The following is a 21549-nucleotide window of genomic DNA, read 5'->3' on the forward strand; positions in this document are numbered from 1 at the left end:
AGTCGTTGTTCCCACTCCTGGTAGCAGCGCTGGAAGGCCAACTGGAAGGGTTTTTAACTGGTCAGTCACAGTCTTTTGAATGTTCTCCAGAGTTCCAAAATGACGTCCTTTTAAGACATGTTTCAATTTTGGGAAAAGGAAAAAGTCACAAGGACTCAAAATCAAATCAGGTGAATAGGGGGATTGAGGAACCATAGGAATGCGTTTTGAGGTCAAAAATTCCCTGATGGAAATGGCCGTGTGACACGGGGCATTGTCATGATGAAGCATCCACTTGTCTGCAGTATCTGGTCTCACGCGAATCACTCTTTTCCTGAGCCTTTCAAGGACACCTTTGTAACTTGGGTGACAGTTTGTCCTGAAGGAACAAATTCTTCATGCACAATACTCCTACTGTCAAAAAAGGAAATCAGCATGGTTTTAATCTTTGATTTGCTCATTCGACATTATTTTGGTAGAGAAGATGACGGAGTGTGCCACTCTTCACTTTGCAGCTTTGTTACAGGATTGTACTCAAATATCCAGGATTCATCACCTGTGATCACACAATTGAAGAATTCTTGGTCATTGTCAATCCTCTCAAGAAGATCAACGTACATGTTTCTGTGATTGTCCTGTTCCATTGTGAGGTTTTTTGGCACCAATTTCGCACAAACCTTTCACTTGTCCAAATCGTCTGTCAAAATTTGATGTTCGATGAGAGTGTTTAGATTTAACTGTTCACTCACCATCCTTATTGCTAAACGACGGTCTGATCTCACAAGAACCCTGACACGCTCAATGTTTTCATCAGATTTTGAAGTTGGGAAGGTCTCCCTGAGCGAGACTGATCTTCAACATGTTCTCAGCCTACCAAAAATGATTTGTGCCAGCGGAAAACTTATGCTCCTGATAAGCAATGTTCCCCATAAGCCTGTTTCAACTTTTCAAAGGCCACACTTGCAGATTCCCCAAGTTTAACACAAAACTTGATTGCACAACGTTGCTCTAAATTGTGATGCTCCATTTTCATAACATACAACAAAAACACACCTTTACTGATGGCGCTGTCAAAAATAATGTGTTGGCTGAACAGAGTTGAAACTCGTACTGAGCATGTGGAAGGGATGAACAAACTGGTCTAGCACAGACCGGTAGACACAGCATTGCCAGATCGCTTGCAGTGTTACCAATCTCATTACTTTTCTCTCACACCTCGTATATAAAAATATTATTTTTTATTTTGTTTTCTAATTAGACAATTCAAAGAAGTATTATTACCTTCAACAAGATTACATACATCTGTAAATTACATAAACATAGAAGAATTTACTCAAAGAGGTTTTGCAGAGAATTATCGATTTCCTCAAGCTGGTGGTCATCCTACAGTCAAAAACTTTAAGGCAGATTTTTCTTTTGTGGTGCTCTGAAGATTAAGGTATACCAATAGAGTCTGAACAATCTATGAGATTTGAAAAGGTGTAATGATGAATTCAACAGAATTTTTTTATAAGTTTATTTTGATACTTCTGTAAGCAGGTTGATTCCTGTATAGACAGTAATACTGGTTGTTTTGAACACTTGTGATGAAATGTTAATAAAAATATTCATTATTTTTTTTTAAATTTAAATAAACATGTTTTAACTCATACAACAAGTTTTATTATAAAATTTTAAGTGAGTTTGTTTTGAAATCTCTCTGCACAATATTCCAATGCTGTAAAAAGGAATAGAATTAAATGAACAGATTAACCAATCTAATAATCTCTGAAATTTTGAATTTAGCATCAAAGATAACATTGTATTTTGAAACTAACTCTTTATAAACACTTCCATTTTAACTTTAACTGCTTACAATTCCTAAATTGACCAACTAACCAAAACATTAACATTATCAGTAATAATAAAACAGGAAGTAAATACGAGGGTTTTTTTTTTCAAGGTCCGATCGGTCGCGAAATAAAAACCCACGGAAACATCAGATGACCATTACGAATATGTGTTGCATAGCGTCTCTAGTATGGCCTTCAAATTCGTCGCATCACTTCGTTTAGTTCTGAACATGCAGCTAGCACGTAAACATGTCTACAAGAATAGCATTTCCTGTCAAGTGTGAAGTGCGTGCGGTAATTCGATTTCTTCAGGCTGAGGGGTGTAATGCAGCTGAAATTCATCGACGAATAAGTAATGTGTACGGTGAAACTTCAATGAGTGACAGCAAAGTGCGACAATGGTGCAGAAACTTTAAAGCAGGACGTACAGATGTTCATGATGCAGGCGGTCAGGGAAGGAAGCAAGTGTCAACCGATGATCTTGTTGAGCGAGTGGATGAGGCAATTCAAGATAATCATCGGTTCACAATTTCTGTATTGAGTGATTAGTTTCCTGAAATTTCAAGGTCAGCTCTCTACACCATTGTGAGTGAAAGACTTCTGTACCGCAAAGTGTGTGTGAGATGGGTTCCCAAGATGCTGTCCGACCATCACAAAACAATGAGAATGGACGCCTCCCTAATATTTCTCCAGCACTACTACAATGAAGGAGAAGATTTTTTGAACAAAATTGTCACAGTGGACGAGACATGGGTCCATTTTGAAACTGAAGAAACAAAAGAACAATCCAAACAGTGGATGCATTCTCATTCTCCCAGTAAACCAAAGAAGTTCAAGTGAACCTTTTCCAACAGAAAGTGTATGGCTCCTGTGTTCTGAGACCGGAATGGAGTTTTCTTGGTGGAATTCATGGAACGTGGCACGACCATCACTGCAGCCTCATACTGCGTGACTCTTCAACGTCTACGAAGGGCAATTCAGAATAAGCGGAGAGGAATGTTGTCATCAGGCATTGTCTTTCTCCATGACAATGCTCGGCCGCACACTGCAGCTGTAACAAAGAAGCTCCTGCAACGTTTTCGTTGGGAAGTGTTTGATCACCCACCATACAGCCCGGACTTGGCTCCATCCAATTTTCAGCTTTGCTCACATGAAATGCTGGCTAGGAGGACAACATTTTGGCACAGACATCGAGCTGCAGACCAGCATAGAAACATGGCTGAAAACACAGGCGGTTCCGTTCTATGACGAGGGTATTGGAAAGTTGGTACCATACTACGACAAATGTCTAAATTGGAGTGGCGACTATGTAGAGAAAACTATGTAAGTACTTCTTACAAATAAAACATTTTTTATTTTCACTGTGGTTTTAATTTCGTGACCGATCGGACCTTGAAAAAAAAAATAACCATCGTATCAATATATACAGAATTTAAACAGTTACATGCAGGCTGGCTGCAACCTTTCAGATCATTATACTTTATTTTAAAAAAGTTACAAACAGTAACAATAACTATTGTTAAGTTTATAAAAGATATTCTACCAGCTTCTGTGATGGAGTGATAGTGTCTAAGCCTTTCATCTGGAAGGGATCAGGTTTCATATCCTGGTCAGGCTTGGAATTTTTCATTGTGCTACAAAATTATGTATTATTCCTTCACACAAGTTTCAAACTTACATAGCAAATTAATCAACTAAAAAAAGGAAGAATTAATCTAGTTGGCTCATGGCAGTTCCAAGCAGTTTCTCAGATCAGGTTAATTAGGTCTCTGGAACTAGAAAGTTAAATAATTATCTTTGCAAGTAAAAATAGTAATTAAATTTATAAATATGGATTATATACATAAATAGAGATTATACACAAAAGATATAAGAAAGGAAAATTAATTACCTGAGAGCAGTTTCAGCAAGTTGTGCAATATCCTCTGGAAATGCAGTTCTAACAATAACAGCTTCATCGTGAGCAACCTTTAAAAAAAAAAAATACAATTTCAAACAAAGTAAAAAATGTATTATAAATTTTTTTTTAATAAACTACAGATTACCACAAGTAACAAAACAGTTAATTGAATTATGGACTGTTATACTCTTATCTAAACACAACAAATTTTTATGCCTTTCTTTCTCTAAAAAATAAGAACAGCTTCCTTTATTAAGGTCTTTCTACATCATAGATGATTAGCTTTTTTACAGCCTCATTACGATGCTATCAAATGTTTTTGGTGTACTTAACCAGTGGCAGAATAAATAACATGAAAAACAATAAAGATATTTTAATTCTTCATTAAGATCTGTTGCTTCAAGAATACTATCAGCACTGGAAAAAATCTAAAAAAGTCAAGTCTTTTGACATCCATGACATAGATGTGACAATGTTAATCAAGCTCTTTTTTTGGCAATTATTAAACAGGTTATTATCAGACTAATACAAGAAAAAAATCAGAATATTAGAATAATTCCTAAGATTATACCCTAAAATAATTTTAACTATAATATAAAAAAAAAAATTTTATCTACTTTCTTTATTCTAAATATTCACAAATATCCCTTTATTTTTATTCAGAAAATTTAAAAAGAAAATTATCTTTTGCAATAACAGGTGGAATTTTTAAAACTGCATAAAGCAGGTAAGCAAGCCTGTCTGACTACACAATTGTCAAACTAAGTACCTTCAACATTTTTTGCTTCTTTTCCCCAGTTAATTCATTTTTATTCTCACTTTTCAGTCAAAATTTTAAAATAAAATCGTATGTAGTGCAAAGCAAAAGGCACATTATACGGTAAATAAAATGGCTGATTAAAGGCAAATTAAATTATTGATTCCTACCTATTTTATGATCATTAATACTGAATCTTATGACAAAATGATGCACAATATTCATACCTCCTCAGTGAATTTATACGTATCAGAATATGCAGCAGATTGTACAGTACTGTAAATGTAATATCTTTACAGTAATTAAATTAACCATATATAATAAAACACTAAAAAAAAAGAATTAAAATGGTTAAATAAAAATAATTACATAAAAAACAAAATATTAATATTAGTAAAATAAAAAATAAATAAATAGTAAATTAAGTTGGTAATTGGTAATTACTGAATCGCTGAACTTTGCACAATACATAATTCTAAAAATTCTAACTTACATTTTCAATGGTAAAATAAAACATTAATGAAGAAAATTCTAAAACAAACATAGGGAGATGCATTGCAAAGCATTAGATTAATGCATAATACATTTTACTGTACAAAATACTGCGTTGTTACAAAATCTTCAATCGGTACAAGAAAAATCAAGTTTCAGAAAGCTTAAAGAAATAATATCATCAGAAGAATAGAAACAGGACCCATAGTGTCTAGGTATAACCTAAATCACTGCTTTTAAAATATATTTCTAAGATAGATAAATTTGCTAAGATTTACAGTAAATTAAAAATTTTATTGAGTGATAAGTCATGCTATCCATTAATAAGCTGCTTCAACAATAAAAAAAATGTATAAATATAAATATGTGTTTCTGAATACATAAGAAGAGAAAGCTAACAACAGTATAAATATCTATTATTCAGAAATATAAATTATAAGGCAACTTTACACAGTTGCATTTCTCATCTATTTCAACAATCTACAAAATGCTATAGAAGGTGCCTGTGACACCTTTTAATAATTAGTAATATAATAATAACCTGGATCTTTTTGGAATATTTAAAAATTTCTTGTAGAAAAGTTAACATTTAATTAATTTTTTTAAAACAATAAATTTTTTAAGTTTAATTCATATATATATATATATATATATATATATATATATATATGCAAATGTAAAATAATAAATCTACTACGAGTGTAAAAAGTAATTTAAATATGACTAAAGAAAACATTTTCAAATTTGATAGCAAACAAGCATTACTTAATAAGTAATAAATAACTAATCATAAAAAAGAATCAAAATATATTGTAGTATTACTTACAGAATTAAGTCCAGGAAGAACGTATTCTGGAAATATGTTAGTATCACTTGGTGGAATATTATGAATCAATGATTCTAATGAAAGGCACTGTGTCAGAGTATGAATTGCTAATATTTTAACTCTAGGAACTGAATCATGTACAAAGTAAAACTGTAACACAAATTAATTTAAAATGATAAAAATGCACATCATTTACAAACAGAATATAACATATTTAACAAAAATCATAATAAAAGAATGCAATACAGTACTAAAAGTAAAAAATTATAGCTTCAAAACTATTACATCAATTTAAACCAAATTTTCAGCAGAAGAATCATCCACTTTTTCCCATCTCCAATCTATGTCTTTTCTTGTACGCTTCACTTGTATATCAATATCGTCATCACTATTGCCACTACTTTGTTCAGGATCTTCTTTATTGTCATTACGATTTTCTGGCACAAAATCTTTATCACTTTCGTCACTGACAAATTCACTACCAATATCAAATATTCTAATGTTACTGTCACACGTCTCATCTAAACTTCAATAATTTGTTCCGATGTAAGATTACGCGATGTGCTTGACCCAGCCATTTTCATTTACTCACAGCTGACACAACTGATTGAAAGAAGAGCATTCAACTTTGTAGAACAAAATCGTATTTCATCACCGATATGCAATCCTACGCAGTTATAAATACACGGAGGGGAAGAACAAAGCCTCGTGATAACACAGAGCCAGTTGTTCAAATAAACATTACGAGATGGCAGTGTTATGAAGTTTTGAAGCAAGCACTGTGCACTTGAAGACTGTCACGTCCACCCGCCGATACATACAACTTAACATTCACGTGCTCCCTGCCTGAAGGGTTAATTTTGGATCAACTCACTATTTGTGTAGATGCAGACTCATTTCTGGAATCCTTTTGGTTATTTAATTAAAACATTTTAGGAGGAAAAAGGCTTTACTTCATAGGCAATACAGCCTAACTGGTGGCTTATAGTACAGTACTGAATAGTAAACAAGAGTTCTCAGCACAAACCATAGGTAAACTCCAAATAAATCGCACTAAGAATGCATTGATTCTACAGGTCCATGCTGGCATCTGCAGCTTGGAATTGTAGGGTCATACCTACACACAGGGAATCAAAACCAGGGATGAATGAATCAAGGACAAGGGCAATCAACCGTCACGTTCTATAGTACAAGACAAACAACCTCAACAAGAGGAAAGCTTAGTCATAGAAAATACTGAAGCCCATATTATTTTCCAGTAAAATTTGAACGTTAATCTAACTCCTAAAAGGTATAAGGAAATTTATTTATTTTTTCAATTATTAAAAAGCTGATGACTTTTCATTTCAATTGTAATTCTTGCCTGACAAAATACCTACTACAATCCACAGATCCATTAAAATATTCTGATAACATATTTCCCAATAAATGAAATACCACTACCCATAAAACTATAAATGAAGCATGTGACATAAAAATGCTGTAGGAAAATCTAACTTGGAATGAACAAACACCAAAATAATGAAACACTCACAAATCAACTGAAAATGCAGTCTATAGAGTTATGACTACCAATTGAGAGCTCTGTCTCATAAATATTTTTTATATATATAATTATATAATATATATTTTTATAAATTTATTATTTATTTTGATGTATTCTATGCACAGAAACTTATGGAACCCTGTATACAAGTAGTTCTCAAACCTTTGCTCATAATCATTCTTACAAAAACATTTGCTTGAATGTAGGGATTATATCAATGGTGAGTGAAAAAAAAATTGCTGATCCCAAGCAAGCCAAAAATTACATCTTGGATTTCAGTATATCAATCAGTTGCAAAACACACTAAGCTACCAACAACCAATAAGTTTACTTTTACAATGATGTGGAAAATAATGTGCTATAACTATACTCAAACAACATAAAAAAAGTCAAAGGAATGACAACAAAACTGTACCAGAAAGTGGAGAAATATTACATCAGATAACTATTGCAGTGACAACTGTCAGAATAACCACTATATATTTAATAGTGTATGTGTAAGAATAACTACCTAATGGACAAAACATCAACATAACTTTACCTTGATAATCTATATATCCGTATAATAAAAGAATATGTTGTGAGCTATTCTTAATCAACACCCAACAAAAACTATTTCAGATAAATTGATGAAAATTTGTATACATATTCTTCTTATAGTGTAAATGCACATTAAGAAAGGAGTTTTTGAAATTTCGAGTTTAAAGGGTTAAAATGGGGTAATAATGAAATTTGCTATTTTTAGAATTTTTTGGTAACAAATAAAGATATCAACTTTGTTTTTGGTGTGTACAATCTTCATGTAAATATCTAAAAAGCAATTTCTAGATATTTTAAATTCTTAAATAAAGATGTCAACTTGATTTTTGGTGTGTATAATCTTCATGTAAGTATCTAAAAAGCAATTTCTAGATTCTTTGAAATTAGACCTTGAAAGGAGTGAAGAAAGGTAAAAAAAAATTTTGAACAATGATAGGAAATTTTCCCCATTTCCAACTATACTAAACGAGATATTCACACAATTTGGTCTTGAAAATACTCTTCAGATAAATATCTAAAAATCATACAGCTTTTTTTTAAATTTTAATGTATTAAGAGGTAAAAAACTTAAATTGTTTTTTACATTTTCACAGTTTTATGCTACCACTATTCGATCAATTTTTATGAGATTAAGTAAATTGTGATGGTAATTAATGTTTGGAATTCTGATTATTTATTTCACGAGTGAAGCCGTGACAGGAAATCTAAAAACCAATTAATTGGTCATGTACCGACCTAACTGTAGCTCTGAACAAATTACAATACTGATAGTTTTTATAAACTGAACAGATTTTAATTTCTATTTATCATTATTATTCTCAAGAGCGTGAAATTAATGAACAGGAAATCAAGGAAGCACAGCCCCTTGCTAGAAGGGAAGGGTGAGCAAACAAGCCTTAACCGACAAGACCGCAAAGGGAAAAGCAAATTCTTGTAGCACATAGTTTGGGTGAAGCCACGACGAGATGCTAGTAACATTATAAAGTAATAAAACATTAAGTTCTGTATACTTATTACTCGTTTTAAGAATAACACAATCCTTTAATTTCTATGTTGCAAAAATTATGTCAAAACAAAAATATAATCACAGAAAGATTCAGATGCAAGAAGCAGATTATTATTTTTTCATTATTATTAAAATAGTATATTCATTTTAGAAAAAAAAAAATATATATATATATATATATAGATTACAAATAAACTAAAATAAGACAATTGTATTTCTAATAAATATATTATAATCTGTCTGGGAAAAATAGTTCCATGATTAATTGTAACAACCCTTTCTATATTAAGTAACACATAATTAAGATTGTTAATTTTGTTTTGAATCATAAAAACAAATCAATCATTTGCCTGGTATGAAGCTATTTTCTATTCTTTCTGTTCTATGCTTAAGTTTTTACTATTTAAATTTTATCCTACATTCTAAATATATATCTGTTTTACATATTCCAATATTTCTCTCCCTCAAAGTTTTATCTTCTAAACGTCTCTTTATTATCAACTGGATGTCAGAGATATGGCTCACCAACACAGTTCTTCTCATTTATAAGATTCTGCCAAAACTTTCTCTTATCCATCAAAGATTTTTTTATTTCAAATTTTACTGATTCATCACATCGATTCAAAGGCCTCTACTCTTTTCCTATTTATTTTTTCATGTTTCACTGTCATAAAGAACTACACCCAACACAAATAGATATTTTCAAGTTTAACATCCATCGGACTATTTTGGCCTAGAATTCTTAAATCCATATTTGATACTAATAGACTTTTTTTTTAATGAATGCTTTCCTTGTTTGTGCCTGTCTACTTTTGATATCTGCAGCACTTCATCCATCCAGTGTAATTCTAAATAGAAAAATTCTGCCATTTGTTTATATTCACCTACATTATTATTTAATTGGTCTTACCTTCCTTTTATCATATTTCATTTCTTTCTAATTTTTTTAAACTATTAAAATTTTGTTCCATTCTGTATGACCAAATGTCTTCTCCATATCTGTCATGGAAAATGATAGTGGCATGTAGGTGGCTTTAATATTTTTAAATCAACCTTCCAAACTTAACCTGAGGATCAGAATGGTCTCTCTTTAATCTATGTTTTTTTTCTTCTAAAACCAATCTTATCTTCATTTAACATACTTTTTATCAAATATTCCATTCAAATGTAAACTATTCTAGCAAGTATTTCCAATGCATAAGGTATTAAGCTGATTTAATTTACTAAGGATTTGGCACCGTTGGTATTAATACAATTGTATAAATTAAAGTTCCACTCAACAATTTTAAAAGTATATATCCAAATACTTTTGGAGCCATTACCCCATCATCAGGGATTTACCAAAAGATGTTAATTCAAATGTATAACTGTATTTAAATTAAAATTGTTACGTTCATAATAGTCTCGTAACAACTATTATGAACGTAACAATTTTAATTTAAATACAATTATAATTATAATTTGAATTAACATCGTTTGGAAAATCTGTGATGATGGAGTGGCTCCAAAAGTACTCAGATATATAAATTAAAAATTGTTGGTAAGTGGAACTTTAATTTATACAATAATATTAAGCTGAAGTTATGAGAGTTCTCACATAAATCTTCTCCTGTTTTTTTTTTTAATATAGTAAAAATTATATTCATAAAATATGCTGATATTTCTCCAGTTTTATAAATTTTGTATACTAATTCAAAAAGATTATTCTCCTTCTTCTGTAGGCAGCATAGTAATTCAGATGGTATACAATCATTCCCTACTGCTTTATTCTTGATTAATCTTTCAGAGCCCTATTCAGAGTTTACTTTGAAATCATCAACTTCTTCCTCTTCCTCCTCTAGTACAATCAGACATTTTTCTCATTGCACAGTCCTTCTATATATTTCTGTTATTGTGATCTAACATCTATCTTAACTCTCTTAACAATCTTTTTCCATTTGCACCTCAGATGTTAATTCGGACTTTATTTTCCCAAGATTTTCCTGTATTTTTCTACATATAACATCTTTTCTTCCAGTATTCATAATTTTCTCTATCTCAGGATACCTCTTCTTTAACCATTCTTACTTTCCTACTTTAACACTATCTATTAATTCCATTTTTCATATACTGATACAATTTTCTTCATTACCTTTTCTGTTTTCATTCATTACTATAAATAAATTTCTTGCATCTATAGTTTTCTACCTATTGTTAATGTTGTATCTAATGCCTGTTCTCCTAGATTTTAACTTTACCCATTTGCTTTCAAAATTTTGTCCTCTGATTAGAAAATATTATTTCCTTAATTAATATAGTAAGAAGATTTTTCTAATGTCTACTTCATTAAAGACAAACTGAATTGAACAAAAGAATCTTATATCAGTACTTTACTAAATTTATATCTCAACAGTCATATAGAAAGTACTTAAATCTCAAGTTTCTATTCAAAATAATGAACATGTGATCGATATCCCTAAATTTACTTATTTTTTGGATTACATCTATCTACATCATTATACAAAGTTAGCAGGTTATTTCACAAAAGGCCAATAAAACTACTCAAATAAAAACCATTATAATCAACATATGTTATTTTAAAATTGAACTTAAAGATAAAATTCATTTTTTTCAACAATAGCTTGTTCTCCTTTTTAAAACCCTATTGGAAAATTTGTTGATGATTAGTATCAGTATTATAAAAGTTTTTCTTTTCATCATTATTTTTTTTTGTTACTTCACTGTACAAATATGTACATTTTAATATTCATAACATGGTAAATATTTATATCTGGGGTTAAATCTGCGTTGTATTAATAAGTAAACATCAGATTTAAATATATAAATAATATATTGATATAAGAAGAAAGCCACAAACACAGTGGATGAAACTATATCACCTATACATGTATTTACCAAAAAACCTGTATTCCCTAATTATAGTTTCCTGAAATTTCCTTAATTAAGGAAACCTGTACTCCCTACCTGGTATGTGAAATGAATTTTTAGTATATAAAAAATGCCAAGTCTGATGAAGATTTGAACTCCAGATCCTTCCAGAGGAATGCAAAAACTCTATCCTATTTCATAAAGGTCAGCATTGATATATTACTTTCATTTTAACTAATACAAATGAGCTCATGTAACCAGTTTCATAAAAAGAATATATAAATACATTTTTGCTGACATAGTTCTTCTACATTTATTTTTATAAATTTATTAACTCTCAATCAAGTAAATATAGATTGATGCTAAATTATATTGCTATACTGTTTTTGAGATGGAATCAATAAATTTGAAAAATTACAAGGACTGAACACCCAGTAATCTTCCCAATAAAACAGAACAGATGTTGTTACTACACATTGAGCTATTTTGTTACCTATTAGTACTTCATCATACTGAAAAGTACAAAATCAAATTCTGACTTTACTTTTCTAAAATATCATCTTTTTCAATATCGGATCCACCTTACTTTTAATCTTCTAATTTCCCATGCAAATTGGTTAAATACTTAATAAGTACTACTATAACATATATAACAGATTTTTTAAAATAATACTAACTATATATGGTATAAAAACCAAGGTCAACTAGTCACAGTAATTTATTTGACATTCTACATAAGACTCCCTCTACGAATCATGAGACCATGTTGATGGTGAGGGGGCTCGAGTGCTCAGTGATACAGTGTAGCTGGACCGAATGTGCAACCATATCAGAGAGGTATCTGTTGAGAGCCATAGTAAGGAATGATTCCTGAAAGAGGGCAGCAGCTCTTTCAGTAGTTATAAAGGGCTTACGTCAGGAGGACTTAAACAGCCATATAAAGATCACACAATCTTCTGAGTACTGTGCAGCTGAAAGCTGTGTAGCAACTATGGCTTTTTTTTCCCAAGAAAATGTAGCACTCTGAATTTTCATGTAACAAAGATGGAGGCGCCTTCCTTGGTAAAATATTCTAGAGGTAAACTAGTTCTCCGTTCAGATCTCCGGGTGGGGACTACTAAGGAAGGGGTCACCAGAATATTAAAAAATAACATTCTATGAGTCGAAGCATGGAATGTTAGAAGTGTAAAAATGGTTGGTCAGTTAGAAAATTTAAAGAGGGAAATGGATAGGTTAAATGTAGATGTAGTGGGAACTAGCAAGGTCAGAATAATTAATCTCAGGGTTCTATTTTTCAAATACGTAGACGTACATATTACAGTAAGTAAAACAAAAACTATTGACAATAAATTACGTCATATACAACTTAATTTTTTTTTTTCTTGGAGTCTTTTAATGGTTATTTTTGGCAAATTTAGGTAAGAAATTTGGCTAGGATTTTTAAGCTAAATTTCTTCACTAATGCCAAAATGCAACAATCACATATTTAACATCCATGTACCAATCATGTCTGATGTTACTCAAATTAGTTGTTCAAGTGGGAACCAGTTCAGGTGTAGCAGACTTATTAAGTACAATATTAATTTTCAAATATAAGTAGACTTGAAAAGTTACAAACTTCAATATCAAACAGCAGTAAAAAATCAATCAAAGAAATAAATAAAAATCCATACCTTGCGCATGAAGTAACAAGTGATGTTATAATTATTAAGGCTTCATAACACGGTTTCTCTTCCCCTTTATCATCTTTGCATTTAGATAACATTTCTATTACATCAGAAATATCCTTTCTCAATCTGTCAAGAGTAAGAAACATATATAAAATTTAATAAACAGATTACAAAAAAATACCCCTAAATAAAAATTTGTTAACACTTCAATCAATAAACAGAAAAATTTATAAAATCCGATTTATCAAAACTAGGTAAATAGAATTAGAAAAAAGCTGTAGCATTAATTGCAATTTATTATTTGAAAGGTAAAACTAAGTTAATATTCTGAAAAAATGTTTCCTATCCTATTATAGCCATTTCAATACTTACTATCTTTAAGTTTTCCTTTTTTTAATAAAATTCATTGAAAAAAACTATCATAAAAAAAACTATTTCTGCAGAAGAAAAACAGAACCCCAATTTGAAATTTCAAAAAAAAATATTTGAAATGTTATTTAAAACTCTACATGTTTTAATTTTGATGCCTAGAACATTTGCATTAAAATGCATCATATATGTACATGATGAAGAATGTACAGAATGGTCCTAAAATTCATTACAAACTGAAATAAGACATCTAGAATGGTACTTAAAAAATTATAATTTGAAGATAGCCTAATGAAGTTTCTTGAATTTAATTTTCACTATTTACAGATATATAAATGATAAAAACAGAATATACTATGGACATACCTCCGACTAGTCACTGATATAAAGGTCCCAGAAATGGTGTTTACATATTGTTAATAGAATAAATTGATATTTAACACAGGCTAAACTGTCTATAATCAATTTCAATCAATTATAATTTGTATTTTTTTTTTAATTTTCAATTTTATTATTCAATTTCATAGTAGAGGTCAATTTATTAAATTCAGCATCACATGAGCAAGTACCAAGGCTCATCACAGAACTATTAGTAACAATGGCACAAAATCAAAATTTGTCATGATCACAAGTATTTAATAATGGGGTAGTTTCCTGAACTAAATTTTTCTTAAGATACCTGTAATAAATAAAAACACATATCTGTTTTGTATGATAAACTGTTACTTTTTCATAGTTTGACAGTACAGTTCTGTGCTTATTGTTGGGCCTTGTGGCTTAAATTCCATTAAGAAAATTCTTCAATGTTTAGTACATATATATATATATATATATATATATCGCACTATTCCTTAAGTGGAGAAAGGCTGACTCTCATTTGAACCAATCTTCAACAGTTACAAAATATGATTTTTAAAGAAGTCACTAAGCCCATCCAAAAAATAAGCACTGTTTGGCTATTAAAAAATTAGACAATTGGAAAAAACCAGAAATTTTATTACCTTAATGTATATTTTATTATAGTTCTATTTCACTTATCTTAAACTAGTGTGAAGACAATTTATTCATGAAATTTGATTTCCAGTCATCCTTTCTAGACATTCTACTTTGTTTCATCATTAGTGCTGAACTTGCTGGCAGCAAGAAATTTCTGCTGCCGTGAGAAATTTCATGTGTGTGACGTACAGTTAAGTACTGCTATGCAGTTACATAATTCCAGAACTTAAGAGGGCAGGTCTTTGATTTTGAATCATACATTACTACCTTTCCATAGTTTGACAGTACACTTCAATATTGATTACTGGGCCTTGTTGCATAAATATCATTAAAAAAAATTCTCTGAGTGTCCCAGCAAACATGAATATGATTTTTCTAGCAGAAAGAGTTGCTCTCAATTTCTTGACTTTTAGAAACTAGTATGCCACCATTGCAGTATTATTATTTCTCTTTCTACTGCTATCCAGGCAAATCTACAACACTTCATTCCCTTTGACAACCCTTTTATTAAAACAGCAACTTCTTACCTGTTCATATCACTAAAAATATTCCAAGACTACTTCCATACATTTTGTTTAGTGAATGTCTACTAACATCCAACTTGAACACAATTTTTGTAGTGGAAGTGTTTAGTCACAGTATAACGGAACAAAGATCTTGAAATTTCAAGAAATTGAGAGACAAATCAGAGATTGTCAATAATCTTTCAGAACAAATCTTCTCAACATTATGTAGCCCAACTTCACTCACTAGAGATGGACACAGTGACTATGGTTCTTGCATGAATGTCCTTCCTTCCTTTATTAAACATCCAAACCTATTTTCATAATAACCTACCACATTTAATCTGTAGTTTCACAAATTAGATAGTAAACCTGATTACAGACCATATTTCATAACTGGTGAGTTGACTGGTTTAAGCATCATAACATTATTTGAACTGATATTCAAAATAGAGCTAAACAAAAAAGTTGACCAGTTTACTTCATTTTTGAGTGGAAGTAAATAAGTACACACATGAAATCTTAACATCTCCAGTATGCAGTCGATATGCATAGACATTTATGAAAGTCTCTTGTAATATTCTAATGTTTTTAAATCAACAGTTTTTATGAACTTCAATATAACTGATTGAGAAAACGGATCAGAATAGTCAATGTTCAGAAAAACTATCTTTATTATTAATATAATACACAGAAAATAATAACAACTACATCAAAAATAAAGTATTAATTCTTATAAAATATGTAACTTTAAATTACTAATGATAAAAGCAAAAATAAAACTAATACTTCTCAATTTTCTCATCAGCAGAAAGCATCGGATGACTTCCAGAAAATATATTAATATAAGGATGAAGAAAGCTATAAAAATAATTTGGGAAGACTCTATCCCGTTCGTGAAAAATGTTTTGTACTGTGCATCAGAAATTCTCAACAGCTTCACCAAACACCTCTTCACAGCCTGAAAGTGACTGTATGGTGCACTCTCTTCACTGTGGGGCCATACTTTTTTTGAAGAGAGTGGCGTCATTGTTACTGTGACATGGAAAATGTCCTCCAGCCCCAATTGACAGAATCTTATGAAGATGATTCAGAGGACTTCTGGTTTCAACAGGATGGGACCACAACTAACACTATTCATTGCTCTTGAGCCATTTCGCAAGAAATGTTTCCAGGACATCTGATTTTATTACGGGCAATATTCAGTGGCCACATTCCTATCCTGATCTAAGCTCCTGCAATTTTTTTTTTTTGTGGGGTATCTGAAATGTGAGCTCTACAAACATCATTCCCAAACCCTTGAACAACTTCAGGATGCAATAAGAGAAGTTATCACTGCTATTCCTTGACATATGTTAGAAAGTGGCACAAAACTTCCAGGAACAGCTTCGAATATATGTTGCTCATGACATGTAACCATTCTAAATTTTGTTGTTTACGAACGATATATATATTATGCCATAAAGAAAAAAGTTTCAATATTTTCAAAAGTAGTTAATATTCATTTGGCTTAGCTGATATTAAAAACAGAAAATAGGCAATAGTATTATATTATTTTAATAGTTAAATAAACGTAATTAGTTTGATAAGAAATTGTATTACATAACTTTGTTTTTTGATGTCTGACATGGTCTGGATAGCCAGACGGTGATGTCATCGTGGACTGGTGTGAGCATATACATTCTCAGAAAAAAGTGTGTACGTGCATAAATACGAACGGGCGTCTGGCGGGGGAAGCCAGACTGACATTCTTTGTTTCGGGGCTAGTGTGAATTTAGCAGTCATGGAGTGGAGACGTGTTTTGAGTTGGCTCGCACGAAAGTGGTGATGTGTTCTTGGTTTGATGAGACAGGACAGTGAGACTGGGTAAATAGGTGTATTCAATGCGAGGTCATCATTATTTTTTATATGTGCAGGAAAGTATCCTTATGTATATGAAGAGAAAAGTTAATGATATGAATCAAAATATATGATTCCATATAATTCTGATATAAATAATATGTTTAACTAATGTTAAAAAAATTATTTTCTTGTATTGTTAATGTATTAACATTAACAATAAATTAATAAAGTAATTATACTTTATTTTATATTTTATTTAAAATATGACAGACGAATAGTGTGGAAATGTGTTTTCTATGATTCCATATATATGATTCAAAATATGATTTCAAATAATTTTGATATGCTTAATATGTTCTATTTATGTTAAAAAAATTATTTTTCGTATTGTTAATGCTAATTATTTTTAAAATTTTAATAATATACATGTGATCAGACTACACAGCCCTAGTACATTTTTTCGTTGTTCCCCCCTTGATTTGAATTGTTTTGTGATTGAGCTTTTACTTTATATCGAATCAGTTGAACTTTTCAAATTAAAAATTTTCATTTTTTTTAATTTGGAAGAAGCTCGCAGACGGCCACCATAAATTTTAATACCTAAGTAAATAAAACTTCTTATATATGCTTTTCAGAAAATAAAAGGTTTTTTCATATCTTTTACAACTTTTCTTTCATTAACTTGTGAAATGTGAGACTCCATTCTGCGGCACCCATATATATATATATCAAAGACAAAAGTATAACACAGTTTTCCACCAACCATAAAGAATTCAATAAAGCCTCTAACCTTATGCTTACTGTTTTTCCATTTTAAGAACATTTTCGAGGGTTTCCCTCATTGTCAGTTAATAAAAACTTTTTAAAATCACACATTAAACTCAAAACTTTAAAACTGTCGCATTATAAAAATATGTAGTCAAAAAATTAAAATTAAATATTTCAAGTGGCCAGCCACACATACAATAGTGAGTACAGTACATTTCTAATGTGTTTAATACAAATAGTGTATAGAATAAAAGTATTTCATAGTATAAAATAAAAATACACATATTTATAGTATTATTTCCAATACGTAAATAATAACTCATTTCCCTGCCCTGAATACTCTTCTCCATCAGTATGCTTCCTATATAAAACCACAGTATAACGTGTAATTGCCAAAGTTGCCTTTTAGAACATTTCCAGTGTCCTCCAGCCATTCATATGACATAATGTATTATTGTTTACACCATGTCTCATCTATATAAAATATTTTCTAATTGGAAGCTAACAAGTTGCATATTCTTTTGAGGAACCTGTAATGAATTTCTGCATAATTTATAGACTGAAACAGTATTGTTTTTAATGAGTTTTTTAAATCGATATCCAACGTTCTTCCCAATTTTCCACAAATAAAGATACAGAGCTCAGATTCCTTTTCTACGTCATATAGTTCCAAAGATAAAATGTTTTTATAAATTGAATAACAGTTCATAAATGGTTAAAGGTAAAGAACTGACATTTAAAAGGTGATGTTAATATAATGAGTGAAATTAGTGCAAAAGTTCTTTAAGGTCATAGGATCAAGATCAAGTTATGTGACATAGGACTAAGAAAATGTTTTTTCCAGTCACACAGCACACACATACTTTAAAAAATAACATTATATAAGTTTTAATAAAAGTTGTTGTAGAAGTTGTTTAATGGAAGTTGGGTAGTAGTTTGTTTATTTGTCTTCAGACTCTAATGCGTATAATTTCTATACCAGCAACAAATAGGAAATATTTTTTTCAAAAAATACTGATTGTTTAAAATGTTTTTTTTTTATACAATTTTAGGTCAAATACTCGTACATAATGCACATTATTCATATGCATATTGTTTTGTATGGAATTCCTATATGTAACATGCAGTCTTATCGAGATGTTCTTTAGTTTATCTAAACAGTAGATTGTTATATTCTTTGATTCAAAATTTGGTCTTGATAGTTTAGTCTTGAAGGAAAAATGGTTTCTATAATTTTCATTGATTTTATAGCATAATAACATAATAACTTTAGAATGGAAAGCCACAAAGAATAATAAATTAGTTTATTTTTGCAGACGAAGTCTTACTTAAATATTGATGAACTATGAATGAATGTTGCTTAGACATTAAGTTAAAAAGAACTTGAGGTTACACAATTAAATGCATTACACTAAGCAAAACCAATTATTTAGTGTCTATTGGGAATTTACTGATGCTAACACAATACTAGCTTATCACTGTCTCTCTTATCTCTTAACCTGAGACTTGTAATGACAGACCACTGACCAGTCAGTTCTGAATGAAGTAGGTCAAAGGCAAAACGACCTAAAAAGAAATTGCTAAAAATTAAAGAAGAAAGAAATAATAAAACTATATCAATAACATTTAAAATATAATTTACTAATATCCCAAAAAGATTTACCTTTCTGGTGCTATATAGCAAGTACGACGTCAAGATGTATCAAAAAAGTATGAGAAATCAGCAGGATTATCTTCAGGCAGATGTGTCGGTTTAAAAGATGCAAAATCTGATAACATAACCCAGCGCCATGATGTAACAAGTATATTTTCCAACTTAATATCTCCATGACAAATCTAGAAAAAAACTTACTATCAAAATCCAACATGAAATAAATTTCTTTTATAACTAAAAAAATAAACTTCTCCAAAAGAAAAAAATTGGAAAAAATTCAAAGTTTGTCCAGATTTGCATAACTTATACCATTCCCTACACAATAAGCTAAACAATGACTATGTTAAAAATTAAGACTGTATTATGAACTTTCACTGTTAGTGTTTAATATGTGTATGCTTTGGCCCAATATGGATGACATCTTATGGTTTCATTAATCACATCTGACATTTTATCAATTATTATCTTCGTTTATTACACGGTATCATCCATAACCTTTGTCCAGGGATCTAAAAAAAAACACAAGACATAATGTGACTGCAACTGTGTTTAACTTTACTAACTTGTTATAATGTATTTATTTAAGTTACGCCACACCATTGACTTCCTGAAAGCAAGAATCTTTTATCAAAGAAATGAAATGTGTCTGCATCCCACTACAGCATGACAAGTAGTTATGTAATGTGACATAAGGGTATTGTTAAAATACTGGTTGGCCCATTCTGCAATCATCAGATTCAATAGCACTCTTGAGAAAACCCTTAAATACTAAGCTAAATTCAGATCAGGAGATCCAACTAAACATTCAAAATTTTCTGATTTAATATCACTCTTCTGCAATGGTTCTTGTGAGGTAATGGCATTCACCTTGAAATGTAAGGGTTTCTTGAATCAGTATAACTGACATCTAGTAAAAGTGGAATTATGTTTTCTGAAAAAACATATTTGCCACTTTCATGAAAGCTCCATTTCGTTGTTTGATAATCCCACTTCATGATAATTAACATCATTTCTTTACTGAGAGGTAAATTAAAATGAAATTTTCTCATCATGCTATATATTATTTTAAAGAGTAATCGAACCCTATCTCTTTGATAATTTAATCTCCACATAATGAACTTCTCACTTGATAGGTTCATGGATGCAACAAGTCCACTTTAACCCAGATTCTTAAGAAATTAAGACACCTAATCCTTAGTATTTTAATGCTAATTCATAAATTTAAAAACAATTTATACTCAGAAATAATATTCATGAAAGGGCTTTAACCCCACAAGTTTTAAGTGTCTGAAAATAGTTTGATAATATATGTGTTTTGCTAATTATAATTCAATTTCTTAGGTATCAACCTAGTTTTTTCAATCCTGTTTATCACTGTTGTCTTTGATGATTTTCCAGCTCTCTTGTAAGAATTTTTTCACACATCTTTCAAAGAATTCATCTTAAGCTTTCCATAATCTATCTTCCAATTTCTGGTAACTCAACAGTTGCTATGCCACAATGTAACAACCTTTCAGCAATACACTCATAACTGAGTTAAGTTATGAAGTTGCATCAGCAGTTATCAAACTGCTGATGCAACTTCTCACATTACGGATATTCCATTTTAATTCAACAAATTTTCAAAACTTTTATTGCATTACTATTTTTGATTTTGATATTTGGTATATGACAACCTTGTAGTGGCCAAAAAATATTTGTTAATATTTCTAAAAAAAAAATTTTCTAACTTGGCAACAGATAAAAACAGCCATTTTCATTACTTTTCCCATGAGCTGTAGCATTCTTATTTTATATTGTACAGAGGGTGAAAAAAGGCTTTTTGGAAAAAGTAAAAATGAAACTTCATCTTAGTGTACTCAAAATTCATTTTGTTCTATAACCAAATCTTGTAATGTTTACTGAAGTTATGTTTACAAATTGTTGTTTTTTCAAATTTTGGGCCCAAAATAAATAATGAAGGGCTTATGGTAACAGGCCTGTTTTCTACCTTTTAACTCT

The 21549-nt window shown here is 30.4% G+C and overlaps 1 pseudogene; it reads right to left on the reverse strand.

The window, feature by feature from the left end:
• The window catches only part of LOC142318004 (uncharacterized), a 116491-nt pseudogene extending 103007 nt beyond the window's left edge, over positions 1-13484 (reverse strand).
• Between the last annotated feature and the right edge of the window lie 8065 nt (positions 13485-21549).

The sequence above is a fragment of the Lycorma delicatula genome, chromosome 1 (assembly GCF_047948215.1).
Source record: "Lycorma delicatula isolate Av1 chromosome 1, ASM4794821v1, whole genome shotgun sequence".
Classification (NCBI taxonomy): Eukaryota; Metazoa; Arthropoda; class Insecta; order Hemiptera; family Fulgoridae; genus Lycorma; species Lycorma delicatula.